The sequence below is a fragment of the Ranitomeya imitator genome, chromosome 10 (genome assembly GCF_032444005.1).
Source record: "Ranitomeya imitator isolate aRanImi1 chromosome 10, aRanImi1.pri, whole genome shotgun sequence".
NCBI classification, from domain to species: domain Eukaryota; kingdom Metazoa; phylum Chordata; class Amphibia; order Anura; family Dendrobatidae; genus Ranitomeya; species Ranitomeya imitator.
The window spans coordinates 41,995,980-42,015,240 of NC_091291.1; the positions used below are offsets into that span (position 1 = coordinate 41,995,980).

Here is a 19,261-nt window from a genome sequence, read left to right on the forward strand (position 1 = left end):
ATTTTAGACTAAGATCGAAAAGCTAATTCAATGCTAGTATTATAAATTACGGTATAAATATAATAAAAATCATGTACATTATATCCTTATAATATGTAATGAATTCACCTCCATAAACTCTATGCAAAAATACCTATTTAAATATACACCATCGTTACATCTACATAGAAAGGATCGATTCCAAAAATGTACAAGTTTCATTAAGATCCTTTTGGATTAAGTGCGTTTAATGGAAACTAATATTAATCAGCTGTTCATCTCTACTAATAGGCAACCACCTGCTTGTTGCACCCAGCGCCCAGTCAGAGCGGTCACCAACCGCTCCTGCTGGCAATTCAGCTGTTCCATGTCAATAGAACAGCTCTTCTTCTTCCGAGCTGCTCTGTCAATGGGGCGTGACTGCCGAAGTCATTCTGATTGACAGCCAGCTTCCCACTCTCACAATTCCACCACTCATGGTGTACTATGGACCCTTTGAATGACAGCTCGATCGCCCTATGGGAATGGTGTACTATGGACACTTTGAATGTCAGGATAATGAGTGATGGCTGAACTGCCCAATCTGAGGCAGAGGTGTTAGTATTGTGAATGAGAGCTCAGCCGTCCTATATGGCTGGGTCTGTGGGATATCCTGCAGGTGTCATCCATTCTGGGTGATTAAAGGCCTATTTAGCTCTCTGACAATGGTCAGACCATTGCCTATTGTAGCTTTGTTCAAGTAGTGTGTGTTCTTGCTCTGTACTCGGACTTGTATTCTGATCTCTATTGCCGACCTTGGACGTACTCCGTAAACCTTGATCTTCTGGTACTTACCGGCCTTAGATGTACTGAGAACGTCCAGGTGATTTTGCGGGCACAGAAGCTGTGCGCACGCGATCACAATGAGCAATTGTAAGTGCACAGTTCTATATAATATGATGATTGCAGTATAATAATAGGATAAACATTTTGATGTGAATACTTCTTAAACATGCGACTGTTGATGGACAGCACTCAGATGGAATGCTGATCTATCAAGGTCAATGGGCCACAGTTGATCCTTAGAGAAGATCACTGCATGCGCTATTTTGATTCGATATTGTCTTTCGAATAGGCCCGTGAAAAACAGAACAAATGAACAAAAAACTCAAATTGGATGAAAAATAGTCAATTTTTTACTAGTAAAACACATGCATATGACACTACACAAAGGCATTTTATGTTGTGTGGTACTTATATACACTTTTTTTATTGGCCCACGACCCTTGTTTACAATAGATAGGGGGCATTTCTTGCCACTTATCATGGTGAACTGGTTTTGATATTCGCGTGTGATTTTTGAAGTCTTTTTCACAATTTGTGTTTCCTTGTGTTTGCCATTGACATGTTAATAAAGTAGTATATTTCATTATTCCCACAATGTGCACTGCTATTCTTTGTACATCTCTTGTTCTTTGCTTTTTTTTATATGTGTCTTGCTAGAAGAGGTCAGACTGGACACCTCCACCTGGACGCAACCCTCATTTGGATAACTATATAGAGTCCTTCAGACATTTGATAAAATCCACCATCATAGATACTAACAGGAGACAAGCATCCGACGTCAGTGCCCAGGAGAGAAAGGCCATACAGTCTCTGAAAACCAACAAAGAAATCATCATCAAACCTGCTGACAAGGGTGGTGCAATAGTCATGATGAACACATCAGACTATATGAGGGAAGCAAACAGACAACTTATGGACACACACTACTACAAAAAATTGGAGTCGGATCCTACACAGGATTATTACAAGGAACTAAACAAGTTGGTATCTTGTCTGCCCGAAGAACCTATGACCTGATACCAGAAAGTCCAAGAACAGGGACATTCTACATGCTTCCCAAAATCCACAAATCTGGAAACCCAGGAAGACCAATTATTTCATGTGTGGGCACCCTTACTGAGCAGGTATCTGGTTGGGTAGAGGGTTTTCTTAAACCCCTGGTAAAGGATACACCCAGCTTCATTCAGGACACAACTGACCTATTGAATAAACTATCAGCAATAGGTCCTCTACCAGAAGGAACCATCCTGGCCACCATGGATGTGGAATCTTTGTACTCCAATATCCCACACCAGGATGGATTAAATGCCTGCAAATTCTTCCTGGAAAACGTAGGGACTGATGCAAATTCTGTGGTGAAACTTAAAACTTAAAATTCATACTCACCCACAATTACTTTGAGTTTGACAAGAAGATCTATCTATAGGAGACTGGCACAGCAATGGGAAGTCAAATGGCCCCACAGTATGCAAATCTTTTCATGGCCAAGCTTGAAAGCGACTTTTTGTCCTCGTGTCCCATCAGGCCTCTGGCGTACTACCGCTACATTGATGACATTTTAATCATCTGGACGGAGTCTGAGCCGCAGCTAAAGAAGTTCCATGAACAGTTTAATCAATTTCAACCTACCATCAACTTGACACTCAACTACTCCTGCACTGAAATTAACTTTTTGGACACCATCATTAAGCTGCAGAACAATAAAATAGAGACATCCCTGTATCAGAAGCCAAACGACCATACAACATACCTTAAATGGGACAGTTTCCATCCAAAACACATAAAAAACTCTATTGTCTACAGCCAAGCCATCAGATACAATCGTATATGTTCCAACTCCATGGACAGGGATGAACACCTTGGTTGCCTCAGAAAGACCTTTTTGAAATCAGGGCTACCATCCAAGAACAATTGAAAATCAGATCACAAGAGCCACCAGAATATCAAGGAATCACCTGCTACATTACAAAGCTAAAGAAAATAACCGGGTACCTCTAGTAGTTACCTACAATCCAAATCTGGAGGTGCTAAGGGGAGCTGCACGGAAATTACAACCTTTACTGCAAAAAGATGCCCAATTACAATCCATTTTTCCAGACCCCCCACTACTGTGTTTTAGTCAGCCCCCAAAACTAAGAAGCATCATTGTCAAGAGCTCCCTGTCCTCTCCAACAGCTGCAGGAACCTTTCCGTGCAACCAGAAAAAATGTAAAACCTGTCCATTTATAATGACCACGGACAAGATAAAGATCCCCAACTCACATCAGGACTACAAGATACCAGGTACTTTCAGCTGCGTCACTTCTAATGTGGTGTACCTAATTATTTGTACTAAATGTCCAACTGGGGGTCTGTATGTGGGGGAGACAGGGCAGAAACTGAGAACAAGGATGAACTCCCATCGCCACACAATAAGAGAAAAAAGAATGGATCTACCTGTGGCAATACATTTTTGTCTCCCAAATCATAACATTATGGACATGAAATTACTTGTGCTAAAGGGGAATTTCAAATCCCAGAGAGACAGAAGAATCTAGGAATATAAACTGATGACGACCTTTGACACTCAAAATGCAGGAATGAATGTGTCACACGGATTTATGTCTTTTTACATCAAGTAAGGAACTTGCCCCTCAGACCATGAAGGGTCACCACAACAGAGACCCTAATCACAGGACAATAAAACAATCTTTATCTTAGAATTGGCCCAATATTTATGGACGTAACTGTTTATCACCCATGGTAATTCTGCTTCATGTCACCTGGCTTATCTATGTTTTTTTTCCCTTTTTTTTTTTTCTATACTATGTTGTGCATAAATATGTGTTTCTTCAGAATTTGTTTTAGTCTCTGCCTGATGAAGAGATGTATGTAGTCTCGAAAGCTTGCAATTTATTACCATCTTTTCAGTTGGCCATTAAAAGGTATCAACCACTGAGGACTCTCAATTCTAAATATTTTTCTATCTACTGGCTAACATGGTACCAAGATATATTTCTTTCCTGTATCTTGCTATGCGAGCATTCAGCACCTAATCATTATATGTAGGTTGTGCCTGCCAATTTGCTACATGATGACTTCCATGCTATGTTATGTAACACCTTAGCCTTCGGGCCTCTTTCAGATGTCAGGGTCTCACAAGTTCTATCCAGAATTTTCAAAGACAGAACTTGTACCTATAAGTCTATAGATGTGTTCACATGTCTACGTAATTTTCCAGACCAAAACACTGAGACATGTTTGATTTTGATCAGATCATGGAACAAGCTGACCAAAAGTAAATCTAGGGGACCAAGAAAAAAATAGCGCTCTGATGCCATCCAAATTCCATGTTAGTGCTTTCTAATTTTCATGCTTGCATAAAAGAGAAACTTAACACCCCAATAGAATCTGAGAAAATGACTGATAAAACAATGGTGTAAAATATTAACAATAATTCTATTTCTATAGCTCCAAGTTATCTCGCAACACTGCATTTTTAATGCACGCTTAAAACTGTGGGTTTCACGAATTGATCGAATTGTCTGTGGCAGTGCATTCAAGAGACGTGGCACAGCATGTGAGAAGTCTTGTAGACGGGAGTGGGAGGTTCAGATTATTAAAGGGGTTGTCGACTACTAGGACAACCACTCCTTGATCTATATGTTTGGTGCCGATAAAATTAAAAGCTTATACTCGCCTCCCATGTTGGTCCATAAACATTCCACCACACTGAGGATACAATTGTCCAAAACACGAATGTAGTTCAGTAACAGGATAAAATGTCCAAGGAGATGAGAGTCCAATAATCCAGCAGAGGATAAAAAATCCATATGTTTCCCTTTCTCTCTGACGTGCTGTGTTCACACCATCCTCACCACACAGGAACTGACTTCCCAGCTCCTGTCCTCCCCAGTCCCCTCCTTATGTCCAGGGGTAGTCAGACAGGTTGGGGTGGTTTTCAGGCCTCCAGGACCTGACAAAGGTTCCTCGGGGATTAAGACACCACAGGGGGTTCATCAAGCAGGATAGATACAGTCAGGCTACAGACAGTAAAGGTACCTTCACATATAACGATATCGTTAACGATATCGTTGCTTTTTGTGACGTAGCAACGATATCGTTAAGGAAATCGTTCTGTGTGACAGCGACCAACGATCAGGCCCCTGCTGGGAGATCGTTGGTCGCTGAACAAAGTCCAGAACTTTATTTCGTCGCTGGATCTCCCGCAGACATCGCTGGATCGGCGTGTGTGACGCTGATCCAGCGATGTCTTCACTGGTAACCAGGGTAAACATCGGGTAACTAAGCGCAGGGCCGCGCTTAGTAACCCGATGTTTACCCTGGTTACCAGCGTAAAAGTAAAAAAACCCAAACACTACATACTTACCTTCAGCTGTCTGTCCCCGGCGCTGTGCTCTGCACTCCTCCTGTACTGGCTGTGAGCGTCGGTCAGCCGGAAAGCAGAGCGGTGACGTCACCGCTCTGCTTTCCGGCCGCTGTGCTCACAGCCAGTACAGGAGGAGTGCAGAGAAGCTGAGCGCCGGGGACACACAGCGGTAGGTAAGTATGTAGTGTTTGTTTTTTTTTACTTTTACGCTGGTAACCAGGGTAAACATCGGGTTACTAAGCGCGGCCCTGCGCTTAGTAACCCGATGTTTACCCTGGTTACCCGGGGACTTCGGGATCGTTGGTCGCTGGAGAGCTGTCTGTGTGACAGCTCTCCAGCGACCACACAGCGACGCTGCAGCGATCTGGATCGTTGTCGGTATCGCTGCAGCGTCGCTTAATGTGAAGGGGCCTTAAGTGAGCTAATCCAATTATCAGCCAGGGGTGGTGGTAGCTCTTCCTCAGGCAGGATGGAGTGCACAAGATGCACTGGACGAGGTGGGGCTGCGCTCCCTCCGAATCCATGAGGGACAGCCAGACTGCAAATGTCCAGGTTGCCCACACCCATAACATCTCTCTGTGATACTCCCAGATTGAGTTCGGAACTGTTGGGGCCCAGGATGGGCAAGCATGATTGTCATCGGCTTGCGACTAGGTGGAAGGGCAGATATAATCGGAGGGGGACGGGGCGCGGGAGCAGGCCGTTGTTTATTGTCCAGAAGCCTTGTCCATTGCTGTCGAATAGTAAGGCCTTCATCGGCCAGGGCTGCAGCTCTATCCACGGTATACACGGCGTGCGCTCCCGAACCCATTCCCGTTCCTCTGCGGGGCACTTGGCAAGAAATTGTTCTATAAGGAATGCCTGTATAACATCTTCGACAGTAAAGGCGTCTTCTGCTTCCAGCCATCTCTGACATGCCTGTGACATCTTATGTGCATACATCCGATACGATCCCCCAGTGGTGCAGGGAAGGTCTCGGAACTTGGCCCTGTATGAGTCTGGGGTGATATCATGGTAATCCAGGATAGTCCACTTTACAATGTTATAATCCGCTGTGAGTCAGAGGTTCGCTAAGCCTCCACCATGCTTCCGTTCAGGAGTCCCACCTCCATCACAGCACACTGCTGCTCAAAGTCCTTGAAGAACCCCTCCACATCTCCAGAAACCTCATCAAATGGCTTAAACCCTGTCCTCACCACACATGAACTGACTTCCCAGTTCCTGTCCTCCCCAGCCCCCTCCTTATGTCCAGGGGTAGTCAGACAGGTTGGGGTGGTTTTCAGGCCTCCTAGAACTGACAAAGGTGCCTCGGGGATTAAGGCACTACAGGGGGTTCATCAAGAGGCATAGATACAGTCAGGCTGCAAACAGTAAGGGTACCGTCACACAGTGGCATTTTGATCGCTACGACGGCACGATCCGTGACGTTCCAGCGATATAGTTACGATCTCGCAGTGTCTGACACGCTCCTGCGATCAGGGACCCCGCTGAGAATCGTACGTCGTAGCAGATCGTTTGAAACTTTCTTTCGTCGTCTAGTGTCCCGCTGTGGCGGCATGATCGCATGGTGTAACAAAGGTGTGCACGATATTGTATACAATGTGCGCATAGTAACCAACGGCTTCCACATCGCAAACACGTCATGAAATTATCGCTCCAGCGTCGTGCATTGCGAAGTGTGACAGCAGTGTATGACGCTGGAGCGATATTGGAGCGATGCTGGAGCGTCACGGATCGTGCCGTCGTAGCAACCAAAGTGCCACTGTGAGACGGTACCTTAAGTGAGCTAATCCAATGATCAGCCTTTTGGAAGGTAATTGAGACTCTAGACAATATGGGGAATACACGGAATGATACAGGTCAACAAGATAACAGTATGAAAATCAGTAAAGTATAAATATACACAAAATGATACCCACATAACATATCACACCATCACAACCGGCTACTGCATTCTGGATGGAATGGAGAGGCAAGAGTTTAGTAAAAGGGAGACAAATTAGTACCAATACTATTGACATTATTGACAATGACCAAAAAATGCTCAGAGATATAACAGAAAAGTCACCAACATGTAACTCAAATAAATGCAAAGAAAATTTGCAATTTTCTACAGAAAATTGTCTAACGGTAATCATTTCACAATTTTTTGGAGTAAATTGAACCTCCAAAATTGCCCCCCAAAAGTTCTAAAATTTGCAGAGAAAATGAAAGTAGCTCCAGAAAATTGCAAATTTTGCAACATTTCTTTTTATGTCACCCTAAAGTTTGTAAAGTGGGGTATAGCTAACATCTTTAGAAAATAGCGCAGATATTGACTTCTCCATGTCATCATACCGAGCATAGATTTCTTTGAATGACATTAGGACATTTAAAAATATTTCAAATGTTTTGAGACGCATGCAGTTTTAACAAGCTTGAAGAAGTTTATTCTTTTTTTTTCTAGTGTATGAAGCATTTGCTCCACTGTGTCAAAGAGCCCTTGTTTAGCTTTCTGCCGCCCATTGAATTAAGTTTGGATGCTCACAGTTCTATAGAATTATTTATATTATTTCTATTTACTATCAAATGAATAGAATTTTAGAATGTTGCTGCAGGTATGGAAATTTCATGAACACTCACAGCTGTAATGAAAGCAATAGGATACCTACCTTTATGTGTTGTGCAAATATTCTATGTGATGCATACAATACACCTATTTATCAATTGTATTGAAGAAACAAAAGTCTTAAAAAGGAGGTTTGGCCATGATTGTTTTTTTTCCACACAATAATAGATGTAAGAGTAGAGCATGGATCTTGTAAAATTAGGGTTATGGTTAACCCTAACCCAAAGTTTCAGGACTTTACTGAAACCTAAAATAGAATTTGTTATAAAGATGAAAGACTTACTATGAGCAAACTATGTCATACACATTATATATTAAGTCATAAATTGACCATCCACTTCTACAAACATTACACACCAAGGCTCGTGCAGATGCTGATGTTTCCGGATAATATGCCAAGTGTGAGGCAGTGAGGGGAATCATATAAGAGGGTCATTATGTGTCCTCCAGGATGTTCACACGAAACACGCTGGAGTGCATTGTAATTACAACCAAAGCTGTGGCTACTATACAAAATAAAATAAAATGTGGACTTGGTCAAACTATTTGACCAAGTCAGATTTAGGGAAACCCGTCATGAACTTTTTTTTGGAGAGATCTGTAGGATGGTAATGGGGCAGATCTCTCCCTTCACTCCGGCACTTGGGAGTGGCCCATGTACAGAATTTTCATTTACACGTTCAGTTAAGGTTTGGGTGTATCAGTTTTTGGTTTGCAAGTATCAGAGCAGGAGGCTCTGTGCAGAACAAGTCTGTGTGAGACTAAACACAAGCAAGAGCCAGAAGAAGCAAAGCCATTGACTCACCCACAAGTTATGTGGCGTTGCAGTCGCCCATGGCATCCGATTTGATACAGACTGTTATGGACGGTCCGGCTGCGAAAGAAAGGATAAAGTTTGAGTTATTTTTGTAAGTTGCCAAAATAAAGACATTTAAGTTGGACTAACCTGGGTCTGCCTCGGGGAACAATATAGTAGTTACAGTACACATTGTGCACATTTTACTTCCATGCCGAAATGAAATTTTCGGGACTTGAATCTTTAGTCTCATGAAAGTGTTAAAGTGTTAGATAAGCCATCAATATCATATCAGTAGGTGTCTCTGATCCAAGGCGCAAGAACGCTCACCAATCTCAGCTCAAAAGATTCTGTAATGGTTGCGACCATTATTTGCCATTCAAGTGAATAAAGTCGAGCCCCAATACCAAGCACAAACACTAGAAAATGTATGATGCTGTGACTGGTAAAAAAAATGATCAATTGATTAGCAGGGGTGCTGAGAGTTAAAGGGAACCTGTCACATGAAAAAAATGCAAATACACCTTCAAAGAAAGGCACCACACATAGATAATATAAAAATAATGTTTATTTATGACAAAAACAAGACCAATCATGGTCATAAAAAGCCAAAACAGGCAAAGGTGAGAAACAGCAAACACAGAAAAAAGATGGACAAACTTGGAAGTTACTAATAAAATATAAATACCTGTGTATAAATAGAACTCTCATTAAGGTAAATGGATGGTAGAATTTGAGAAAAAAGGACACAAGATGGCTATTATTAAGTTATTGCTAGCCAGTGCTATAGCCTTCTAATGAACGAATAAATATATAAATACCTGCATACAAAAAGGACAAGCATGTGCTGAATATTAATAAAATTAAATATACGATATATACCGACATGCACAATGTCCAAATACAACCATCTTGAATGCGTGTCTAATATAATACATAAGAGAACATACAATTACCATAAACAATGGAGAGAGTCCAGGAGTCCACCATACCCGACGCGCGTTTCGCAATAAAAATTTTTTAGATGAAAAAAATGCTATTAAACTGCAGATATGGAGTTAAGATGCAGGTTAATAGCGTGTTGAACCTGCTCTGCACCCGCACTGAGAGCGCCGCTGTCAGGAGGAAATAAACTTCATTCCTACCAGCAGCTTTTGGGTTTCATTTATGGGGTTGGTGGCAGAATGGGTTCAGTCAACGCTCTGTGTATAGAGAGCAGTGGCTTTAACAATGCCTCTGACACTGACTGACAGCTCGCTCAGCATTAGGGCCGGCTGTCAGTCAGTGTCAGGGGCTTCAGGGCTTTAAGTTGGCCAGATCCAGAAAGCCATTAACCCCTTAACGACCAGATATATTTTTGGTTTTACATTTTCATTTTTTGCTCCCCTTCTTCACAGAGCCATAACTTTTTTATTTTTTGGTCAAAATGGCCATGTGAGGGCTTGTTTTTTTCAGGATGAGTTGTACTTTTGAAACACACCATTGGTTTTACCATATCACATACTAGAAAACGGGAAAAAAATTCCAAGTGCAATGAAATTGCAAAAAAACTGCAATCCCACACTTGTTTTGGCTTTTACACCATGTTCACTAAATGCTAAAACTGAGCTGCTATTATGATTCTCCAGGTCATTACAAGTTCATAGACACCATACATGTCCAGGTTCTTTTTTATCTAAGTGGTGAAAAAAAATTCCAAACTTTGTAAAAAAAAATTTGCGCCTATTTCCGATACCTGTAGCATCTCCATTTTTCGTGATCTGGCATTGGGTGAGGGCCTATTTTTTGTGTGTTGAGCTGACGTTTTTAATGATTCCATTTCGGTGCAGATACGTTCTTTTGATCACCCGTTATTGCATTTTAAAGCAATGTCACGGCGAACCAAAAAAATGTAATTCTGGCATTTTGACTTTTTTTTCTCGCTACGCCATTTAGTAATCAGGTTAATCCTTTTTTTATTGATAGATCGGGCGATTCTGAATGCGGCGATACCAAATATGTATATGTTTGATTTTTTTTATTGTTTTATTTTGAATGGGGCGAAAGGGGGGTGATTTAAACTTTTATATTTTTTTTACTTTTTTTTATATTTTTAAAAGCATTTTTTTTTTACTTATGTCTCAGGAAAGATGTGGACTCACAGCCGGAGCCCACATCGAAGGGAGGGTGTCCGACATGGGTGTAGTTATATGACCAATGTCGGTAAGGGGTTAACCTGCAGATTAACCTCAAAAACATATCAGCAGGTTAATAGTGTCTTTTCACGTGATAGGTTCCTTTTAAAGATTACCTGTCACCTTCCTCAGTCCACCCCTCCCAAATTTGCTATTATGTATTTATTGATCCCTTTATGTAGAAGGATCATCCTACTTCACATTTGCACATGGAAACACAAGAATCAATGGATTGAAACTGAAAGGGAGAAGATACTGATTACCGTAGATATTAGAAAATACTTTTTGACAGTGAGGGTGATCAATGAGTGGAGCAGGCTGCCACGAGAGGTGGTGAGTTCTCCTTCAATGGAAGTCTTCAAACAGAGGCTGGACAGACATCTGTCTGGGATGATTTAGTGAATCCTGCATTGAGTCGGGGGTTGGACACGATGACCCAGGAGGTCCCATCCAACTCTAACATTCTATGTACTTTCTAATAAACCTATTTTGTGGTGTACTGATTTAGAATATTCCTAAAATTAATTTTTTATAAGTGGATGACTAGTCATGAGGGCGTGGTCTTTCTAATTATCCCGCTAATAATGTTGTCACGAGTAACATGGTTTACAAGAGTGATATCACCACTGGCTCTTCGGAAATCTCTGCTTCCCTGGGAATGCGCAGTGCAGCCAGGCGTAGGTTCATTGGCGCACTGTGCATGTCCAGGGCGGCAGTGGTGACATAGCCAGCCGCGAGATTTGCAAAGGTGAATGGCTGGTTGAATGCTGCGTTATTGCTGCCTCCCTGGGCAAATGAAGACGGGGAACATACAACTAGCTTAATTTCCCATTGCCAGGAAGGCAAAGATGTGCGAAGAGCTGGCAGTGACACCATTGTTGCAAACCATGTCACATATGACAACTGGGGCATATGATTAATGGGACGATTAGTCTGGGGAAAAAAAACGCCCCTAATTACTAGTCACTCATTGATCCCCAGCACAGTTATAAAATTAATTTTATGCATTTTCAAACATTAATAATCCATGAAAAAGGATTTGTTATAAAATATATAAAGGGATTAATAAGAACATGGTGATGATTTCAGTGCCCTGGGAAGCTGTAAACCTCCACCAATGTAAAACAAAAGGTGCATTCAAACGGTAAGCCGTAATGCCAAAGCACCAGAGACCATGTCTGAGCTGCCCATAAAACCTGTACAACCGGTAAAAAGCCTCCACCCTCCCCTTAAATATTCTAGCTACCGGGAATAACTTCTGTAGCTTCAGGACTGTTGAGCGCATGGAGAGAACATGAACACTGAGATTACCTTTTACTTATTTTATTTTTATCGTTATAAGAAATTGCAGTTCTTTTCTATTAAGGCTAAAATATGGTTCCCACAGAGTATCGTCCCAGAATAAGTACAAAGCATAAAGAGCCTATTAGGCTACGTTCACATTTGCGTTGTTGGACGCAGCGTCGTCGACGCATACCGACGCATGCGTCATGCGCCCCTATCCTTAACATGGGGGGCGCATGGACATGCGCCGGTATGCGTTGTATTGCATTTTACGACGCATGCGGCAATTTAAAGCACCAGACAGGGCACGGAAGACGCTACTTGTAGCGTTTTCCCTGCGCCAAAATTCATGAACATTGCTAGTTTATGTCAACGCATGCGTCAAAAAACGCAGCGTTGTGTTTATGCGTTGTTGGTTGCGTCGACGACGCTGCGCCCAACAACGCAAATGTGAACGTAGCCTTACACGTTACTGGAATGGTGCCATTGGGCTATACATGTCCAAAAAATGAAGTCTCTCAAATAATTCATTTTTATAGAGAGAGACCAAGTGTAAACGATGTTAGAGGAGTGTTACTGATCATTTATAATGCATCAAGGATAGGATCTAATGTAGAACAGACATTTTAAAAAAATATAAAAATTGTTAAAAGTGGAAAACACAACTAGATGAGAAATGAAGAAATAAATTATATTGGCTCTTTAACAGATCATAGGAATATAACTGTACAGGAGAAGAAAAGCTGAGATACTGAAAATTTACTTTTTACCTATGTTAACTAATGAGCTAGTTGAATACTAGAAGAAATACGGCTGCATCTGAGTAAATAAAATATTGATAAGCCCCAGATCCACTTGGGATGACATTCATCCACAGGTATTGAGGGAGTTGAGCTCAGTAATTTTCCAGACCACTGTATCTCATCTAATTTGACTCTCTTGTAACAGGATCAGTGCCCCAATATTGAAGGATGGTTGATGTGATACTGATATTTGAAGAGGTTTGGAAGGTGACCATACAATAACTTTGACATTAGGGTGTACAATTTTTTTTAAGGAATTACAAGTGATTATCTGCCAAAGTCTATAGCAGAGAAGTATATATTAACTGACAACCAGTATGCATTCACGAAAGACAAGTCAAATCAACATGCTGGAAAATTTATTTTCCATTATTTTCCCAGGGGTCTGCAGGGTAACATCTACCCTTGTGGAGAGAGACATACCTGACATGTCAATGTAAGGAGACTTACAGGCCATGCATGTTCCTCTGGGAAATTAAATATACAAATTGCCTTTTCAGAGAGGAAGAGAACTTGACCTATAGTGCCACCTATTGGAAGTAACATCCTAAAAGTCAATGTCAACTATTTTAACTTTGTAACGGAGGGGCACAGAAGCAAAAGAAAACGGTCCCAGGATTAGTGGGGCAGCACCAATCATAGGAGGTGCTCAGTTCAAATAAAAAATTCAAATGAAAGGTCTTTTTTTTTAACACATTTTACACACATTAACACATGACTCACACATGTGCAAAGTACATACATGTACACAAGACTATGTAAGATATGTACATACATATACATGTGTTAGGTGTGCATGCATGTACACATAACACATAGTGATTAAATATCTACTGCACATAATGCAAAAAGGTAAATATTACACGTTTGGCACATTTTTCTGTAACACCAAAAAAGAATGTAAAAAAAAGCACCATGTGTAAACATATCCTAAAAAGGAGGCGACTGGAATTTAAAAAGACATGCTCAATCATTTTGTATTAGCTAAACATGTGCAGTATAGTGTAAGTGTGTTAATATGACTACTAATATCTGTTATCACGACTCAGCTGTTGGGTGTCCTGGGATCAGGGGCTCCTTTCCTGTTCCTAACACTAGGGGGTACCCTAGCTCACCCTATTACCCAGGATACTTCTAAAGGTGAAGATGCCGGGTCCGCAACCCTTGCCTTATCTCCTGAGTTAGCCCTCCGTCTGTCCTCTTCCCTCACCCAGGGAAGAGGGGTGCTACTGTGCACCTCAAAACATCAACCTGACAAACAAGGCTGCACAAATATACTCCCTGACAGAAGTTATGTCGCTTATCCATGTTATGTAAATAAAAGCTTATAACCTGATGTTAAATTCATCCATTGGTTGTATAAATTATTCTTTTGAAAGCTGAAACCCTTCGAAATGTGGTTTAGGTTAAGAAAATAAAATGGCATCAATGCAGAAAAAATATTGATCAGTTAATGGACACAGAATGGTGAGATTTTGAAAAGACAAAAGTTTTGTCACCCACAGAAAGTAATGTAATATTCAAACAAATAATTAACTTAAAATTAACTTAAAATACAAATATATGTTGCATAACATTGGCGAATAAAGTTGTGGTGCTATTAGAGTCATATCTAATATTTTGTGTGACTTCCATGAGCTTGAAGGACTGCATTCATGGGGTTCAACAATGATTCATACTATTCAAGACATCAGGAATAGCAAAGAATGCAGTCTTACACGCCCCCCAGAGTTCATCTAGATTCTTTGGTTTTGTCTTCCAAGCTTCCTCTTTCACCCTACCTCAAACATGCTCAATGATGTTCATGTCTGGTGACTGGGCTGGCCAGTCCTTGGGAACTGTGATCTTTTTTGCCTGGAGGAACTTTGTTGTAGAGATTATGTATGAGATGGAGCACCATCCTGCTGCAGAATTTGACCCCTTTTATGATTTGGAATATAAGAGGTAGTTAATACTTCTTGATATTTTAGGCTATTGATATTGCCTTCCACCTTGCAAATGTTTTGCACACCCACATACTGAATGTAACCCCAGACCATGATCTTTTCACCACCAAATTTAACTTTTCTGGGTGTATTTTGGATCCATACGGGCTCCAGTAGGTCTACTGCAGTATTTGCGGTGGCTGTGGTGTAATTCTACTGAAGATTCATCAGAGAAATCCACCTTCTGCCACTATTCTGCGTCCATCTGTTTAGCAGGCTGTGAGACTTTGAAAATGCCACACGGTTTTTTATTTGCCTTTTGTTTAGTGCTGGCTTCTTGACCATGGAGGCCATTTCGAGACAGAATCCTACAAACTGTTCTCGTTGACACAGGGACTTGAGGTGACCAGGCTTGTTGGAGCTCTCCTGCAGTGGAAGAAGGGCTTGCTTTGGATTTTCTAACCAACAAACGTTCCTCCTGAGCAGTTGTCTTGCGGTGTCTACCAGACCTGGGCTTGTCAAACACATCTCCAGTCTCTTCAAATCTTTTTTTAATTCTTCACACTTGACGCTGAGACACATTAAAGGTGCCAGCCACCTCTGCAGTAGATCTGGTCTTCAGCCTCTTGATAATCCAGGCTTGGTCGCAGGGTGGATTTTTGGCATGTTATCAGAGCTCAAGTTGCAGTTCAAGTGAAGGTCTGGGGTGCTGGGTTTTTTTTATATACACACACACACACTAATTAACCGATCATTTACTGAGCACAGGTGAGTTTGTAAACTAGGATTGGGTGAATTATATGACCAGGCGACAAAACTTTTGTCTTGCCAAAATCTGACCATTCTGTGTCCATTAACTGATCAACATTTCTGCATTGATGCCAATTTATTTTCTTAACCTAAACCACATTTCAGAGGGTTTCAGCTTTCAAAAGAATAATTTATACAACCAATGGATGAATTTAATGTCAGGTTATAAGCTTTTATTTACATAACATGGATAAGCGACATAACTTCTCTCAAGGAGTGTAAGGGTAAACTGAAAACACGACGCATACAAATATTCACTCACATATAACAGAGGAATACACCGGGGAGTGGAGGATGGGGAAAAAAGCAAAGTAGAGAAGAGAAGGGAATTACCACACTTAAAAACCATGCAACAATCACAGATAACTCCTCCAAAACTCGTTCTCATATGAACACTCTCCTCCAAGCCATGCAGCAAAAGCTAGCTCTGACATGGGTTTTAATCAGGACCCAGATTATAAAGGGGATAGAAGTGGTAACTGAGCTCATCGTTTCCAACACGGCCGATTAACCCCTGTTCTGCCAAAAGAAATAAACACCATTAAAATGAAGGAAAAGTGCTTCATCTCAGCGCAGGAGTAGGAGCAATCAGACACTGTGGTCTTCTGGCTCCTCTCTGTTGTGGTAATCCCATGACATCTGTTTTTCCCAGTTTCCAGCAACACTCCTTTCCTCTTCTCACTCATGTGATTTCTATTCTGACTTGCCAAAAAAAACACTAGGGTGTATGTATAAGTTTGAAGTAACTTTTACAACTTAATCCTAAGGAGCATCAAAAAGAGGCTCTACTGATGTAAAAGTGGCTTCCATCTCATGCATGAGCCCCAGTGTGGTCCAGCATGTAGGAATCGAATTCACCCCAAAGTTTAATAAACATAAGATGTGAAAAAAAGCAACCAATACTCACTTCACCGCTTACAGCCCCTATAAGGATCTTCTTACCGCTGTAGTCTGCTGAAACACCCTGCATCTTCATTCTAGGTCACAATTAGGCCCGGGATGTCTCTGCGCATGCGTAGGGACATCCCAGGCCTAGTTGCTGTGAAAGTCCTAATCTAAAGTGGCTGACATAAGATTGCGGCTCAAGTCGCTGTGACCTTACAACATGCACAGAGATTTCCCAGGCTCGGATGCCCCAACCTAGAGTGAAAAGGTCCTAGGCGGCAATAAGAAGAGGAATCAGGCACCATACAGGGGAAGGTGTGCAGCTGAGGAGACCAATGAGATGAGTATGAGATTTAAAAAAAAACTTTTTAAGTGTTTGCCAGCCTTCTGCTGGCAGCCATTTTGAGAAATTTAAAAAAAAAATCTGCATTCTGGAGAAGACTTCAATTCCACTCAAATTTTGCCCAACTCTAGTAATAAGTTCAGTAAGCCTAGTTTATCTGTCAAATGTGAAACCCTTTGTAAAAACACTGGTTAACCATGACGGCAGTGAAAAATTAGCTATGAAGCAAAATAGCCTGAAAATGGAAAATTTTAATTATATCCAGTCAAGGGAATTTTCTGTAACAATAATTGTTTTACAGAACCTTTGTCCAGTGTATTTTTTATTATTTAACAAACCAGTAAAGTCCAGGGTTATTGTCATGTCTGTAGGTTGAGTGAACTTTAATATTACAACCTTGTACATACCGTACATATAGGATTGTCAGGGTGTGTATGGCATCTGAAAAATTTGCCTGCATAATTGACAAAAAGGAAATGTATTTATTATTTCTAGACTATATATCCATTTGCATGTAAGGGGCACTGAAGTACATATTGAAATATTGTTTATTTACCTGTGTTTCCTCTGTATATCATTTACATGTACTGTACCTATCTTGCTGTCTTACATGGACAACACATTCCATAGAGTTGGAGAGCACATTTTGCTACCTGAGTTCCTCATGTATAATAATAATAATAATAATAATAATTTTATTTATATAGCGCCAACATATTCCGCAGCGCTTTACAAATTATAGAGGGGACTTGTACAGACAATAGACATTACAGCATAACAGAAATCACAGTTCAAAATAGATACCAAGAGGAATGAGGGCCCTGCTCGCAAGCTTACAAACTATGAGGAAAAGAGGAGACACGAGAGGTGGATGGTAACAATTGCTTTCGTTGTAACCTGTAATGCTATTTTATGTTGCCCCAAACCATCTGGAAACAGGCATGCTTGTCTGTGTTCCGATGGTTCACAAAGAATTGCTTATCTAAGAAATATACACTGCTCAAAAAATAAAGGGAATACTTAAACAGAATATAACTCCAAGTAAATCAAACTTCTGTGAAATCAACCTGTCCATTTAGGAAGCAACACTGATTGACAATCAATTTCACATGCTGTTGTGAAAATGGAATAGACAACAGATGGAAATTATTGGCAATTATCAAGACACCCTCAATAAAGGAGTGGTTCTGCAGATGGAGACCACAGACCACATCTCAGTACCAATGCTTTCTGGCTGATGTTTTGGTCACTTTTGAATGTTGGTTGTGCTTTCACACTCGTGGTAGCATGAGACGGACTCTACAACCCACACAAGTGGCTCAGGTAGTGCAGCTCATTCAGGATGGCACATCAATGCGAGCTGTGGCAAGAAGGTTTGCTGTGTCTGTCAGTGTAGTGTCCAGAGGCTGGAGGCGCTATCAGGAGACAGGCCAGTACACCAGGAGACATGGAGGGGGCCATAGGAGGGCAACAACCCAGCAGCAGGACCACTACCTCAGCCTTTGTGCAAGGAGAAACAGAAGGAGCACTGCCAGAGCCCTGCAAAATGACTTCCAGCAGGCCACAAATGTGCATGTGACTGCACAAAACGTTAGAGACCGACTCCATGAGGATGGTCTGAGTGCCCGACGTCCACAGATGGGGGTTGTGCTCACAGCCCAACACCGTGCAGGATGGTTGGCATTTGCCACAGAACACTAGGATTGGCAAATTCGCCACTGGTGCCCTGTGCTCTTCACAGATGAAAGCCGGTTCACACTGAGCACATGTGACAGACGTGACAGAGTCTGGAGATGCCGTGGAGAGCGACATGGTGCCTGCAACATCCTTCAGCATGACCGGTTTGGCAGCAGGTCAGTAATGGTGTGGTGTGGCATTTCTTTGGAGGGCCGCACAGCCCTCCATGTGGATCACCCCCCCAGTAGGGCAATGGGGTACTTGGAGCTGGGCCCTTTGGGGATGTCACGGTGGCTGACCTGGTCCGTGGCCCTAGGGGAAACGTCCGTTGATAAATGGGGAAAGGTCTTTAAAGGGATAGTGTTCGTGACGCCACCTGTGGTATTCAGTCAGGGTGACCGATGCTGCTTAGGGGTCCGCTGGGGTGATATTATGGCAGCTAGATGGTATATCTTCCCACAGGTGAAGTGTATCCCCAGGGCTTCCCAGAGTGTAGATGATGAATGGTGTGAGGCGCAGTGAATAACGAGGACACAAGGTTGCAGTCTCTTTACCTTTCCTGAAGGCTTCAGTGTCCACAGTCCAGAGCACAGACCACAGGGCAGGCAGAGTCCGGCCGGTCTGAAGGCAATTCCAGAGTCCCCCTTATCCAGGTGGAAATCAGTAGCCTTCCTCGGTGAGGTCCTCACAACTATCGTAGATGTAATGTCTCTTTCTCTCTGTCCCCCTGATGGATAGGATAGGACAAAACCGTATGACTCATGGCCTGAGGCTTTTTACAGG

The 19,261-nt window shown here is 41.9% G+C and overlaps 1 protein-coding gene across 1 annotated transcript in view; it reads right to left on the reverse strand.

The window, feature by feature from the left end:
* The window catches only part of LOC138651861 (galactoside alpha-(1,2)-fucosyltransferase 2-like), a 169,482-nt gene that overhangs the window by 58,909 nt on the left and 91,312 nt on the right, over nt 1-19,261 (reverse strand). The window contains exon 2 of the mRNA XM_069742422.1: nt 8,587-8,655. The gene's annotated coding sequence lies outside the window, so the exon portion shown is untranslated. The remainder of the gene's footprint in view (nt 1-8,586; nt 8,656-19,261) is intronic.